Genomic DNA, 2,823 nt, shown 5'->3' on the forward strand with positions numbered 1-2,823 from the left:
TGTCTATAGCTGTCTGTAGCTGTATGTACTGTCTGTACCGTCTGTAGCTGTCTGTACTGTCTATAGCTGTCTGTAGCTGTATGTACTGTCTGTACCGTCTGTAGCTGTCTGTACTGACTCCTCTATAGTTGTCATCAGACATATCTGCCATGTCACCACTTTCGCTGCATGGCAACATACAAACACAGACAGGAGTTAGCTGTTACACACACACACACACACACACACACACACACACACACACACACGCACACACACGCACACACACTCACACACACACTCACAGAGAGAGAAAAAGAGAGAAAGAAAGAGAGGGACAGAGAAAGGCTATAAGCTGTTATAATGTTCCCCTGTCTGATCCGCGGTCCTAACCACAGACTGACTACTGCTGTGATTCATGAGGAGCTGCCAACATTTGGCCACTTGGGCAACGATGCTGCGTAAAAGGACAGCCTCGTTAGAGACCATATTACTTTGACTTTCACTTATGTCATTACAATGAACAACAGTTAAGTCGCAGACAGACGGGGTTGAAACAGGACCGGGTAATATAATAGGTTACCTGAGTTGTGTTGTTGACTCGCGGGTTCCAGGTGAAACAGAAGCCGATCCCGCTGCTGCGTGTTACAGGATGAAACACCTTTTAAGCGCTTCAACTACACACACACACACTCCCTCACTACAATACACACTCCAACAACACACACACACACACTCCAATACACACAACACCGCTTTTTGTCCTCGCAGTGCGTCGTCTGTCCGTTTCCAAATAGGTATCCCCCAGCTCCGGTGCTGCGCACAACTTTCCCCTGACAGGAGTGCACCGTGCGTCTTCTTTTCACAAGTGCAGTAGTTCCCAGCACCGTGCGTCTTATTCTGTTTTATATCTGGTGCTCCTCTGCTGAAGATGCCGACCGAGCCGCCGTAGAAGTGTGGCTGGATAAATGAATGACCGATACAACTTTATTAACAAGTCTCTAGACCTCATCGCATGCTGATGAAGAGGTCTGTTGCCAGTCTGTGGTGAGCTCCTCCGCTGCTGCTCGCGCTGTCATGCTGGATTGGTTTGTGCTGTGCCGCGCGCTCTGTGGTGTGTGTGTGTGTGTGTGTTTGTGTGTGTTGAGGTCCCTGGAGTATTTTTCTATTATCCCGGGTTGTCTTTGATCAGAACAGCGTTCAGAGCGCGAGCAGAACCGAACAGAGACGTCATATTTACACCGGATCAGCAAGGAGCCCTGGCCCCGGTCGCCCTATGCCGTTCACCCAGTCCTCTCGTTTTGGAAAACTTTTATGTTCCTCTCACTTCTCTTTTCCTGATATTTTTCGATATTGCTGAGAATGATAAATTAGTACCCTAATATAGTAGGGAAAAAACGTGTTCCCGTCCTTCAACCATGTCCACGCATGGGACAGGAGCAGCGCGAGGGTTAACAGATTGTATAAAGCCTGCTCCCGCGAGGATCCTCCCCTATCGATTTCCGTTTCACTCACATCTTGTCCGCCAGAGGACAGGAATTCACAGACATTAATATGATTTACAGGAGCAGGGTGGTTTGTGTAGTTCTGGACACACACACACACACACACACAAGCTCTCTCACGTAAACTTTCACACACAACTGTGTGCTCCGTTCAGACCGTACCAAGGAGCACGCGCATTCAGGCCTCTCCTCGAACTGTACGCCCAATAATGCTTTCGTTTACTTAATCTGAACACCACTCCCCATATAGAGAAATAAACATAATCTATCCTCTCCTCCTATTTTCGGCCTGAGTCGGGGGTTGTGTGTGTGCGTGCGTGCACGCGTGTGGTTTTGGGGTAGGCTATTAGTTGCCCTCGAGGCGGCTAATGTTAATCGGGATTATGTCTCGCTCGCGCTGGAACTATTATTAAACTTGTGCTGATTAATCAGGAAGATCACGAGGGACAGACAACAGCTCACCTCGATCTCAGCTCAACCAGGGGCTCAACACTGCCACTCAGCAAAAATAGCCTAGACTCGTTCAAATTATTATTCAATATATCATTCCTTATATGATATATGATATATCTCTTCTCTCGAAGAATTTTACGCAGTCATGAGAACTAGGCTTATTTCTGAACGTTTGGCGACGTTTGGCGACACTAGCCGAGCCTACTACGTATATGGGGACAGATCACGAGGACAGATTCTTACTTTTTGTTGAATATTCATTGAGCTGTATTTAGCACCTGCTCAGAACCTCTGAATGTAACCTGTTTCTATCTGGCCCACCCCTGGATGGACGTATGCCCGGGGGCGGGTACCGAAGACAACGAACTGCGCAGCTGTGCCACCTATATTGTTTTTGTAATGACATTTGCACTAATAGGTTGACTACTAACTTGTCCATGGTTTAATTGTATAAAGTAATTTAGCTTGTTCGATATTTTAGTGCAAGTGACTGCAGACACTGATCTACATCACCTTGCCTCATAACTACTAATGTATTATTTGTAGATTTACGAAAGATTTGCGAAAGTATTCGGCCCCCTTGAACTTTGCAACCTTTTGCCACATTTCAGGCTTCAAACATAAAGATATGAAACTGTATTTTTTTGTGAATAATCAACAACAAGTGGGACACAATCATGAAGTGGAACGACATTTATTGGATATTTCAAACTTTTTTAACAAATCAAAAACTGAAAAATTGGGCGTGCAAAATTATTCAGCCCCCTTAAGTTAATACTTTGTAGCGCCACCTTTTGCTGCGATTACAGCTGTAAATCGCTTGGGGTATGTCTCTATCAGTTTTGCACATCGAGAGACTGACTTTTTTCCCATTCCTCCTTGCAAA

The 2,823-nt window shown here is 45.8% G+C and overlaps 1 protein-coding gene across 1 annotated transcript in view; it reads right to left on the minus strand.

Annotated features, from left to right (window-relative positions):
* LOC139383497 (ALK and LTK ligand 2b-like) overlaps positions 1-1,593 on the minus strand; it is a 31,454-nt gene extending 29,861 nt beyond the window's left edge. Inside the window, exon 1 of the mRNA XM_071128055.1 lies at positions 563-1,593. The gene's annotated coding sequence lies outside the window, so the exon portion shown is untranslated. The remainder of the gene's footprint in view (positions 1-562) is intronic.
* Positions 1,594-2,823: the final 1,230 nt, after the last annotated feature.

Source organism: Oncorhynchus clarkii, chromosome 25 (genome assembly GCF_045791955.1).
Source record: "Oncorhynchus clarkii lewisi isolate Uvic-CL-2024 chromosome 25, UVic_Ocla_1.0, whole genome shotgun sequence".
Classification (NCBI taxonomy): Eukaryota; Metazoa; Chordata; class Actinopteri; order Salmoniformes; family Salmonidae; genus Oncorhynchus; species Oncorhynchus clarkii.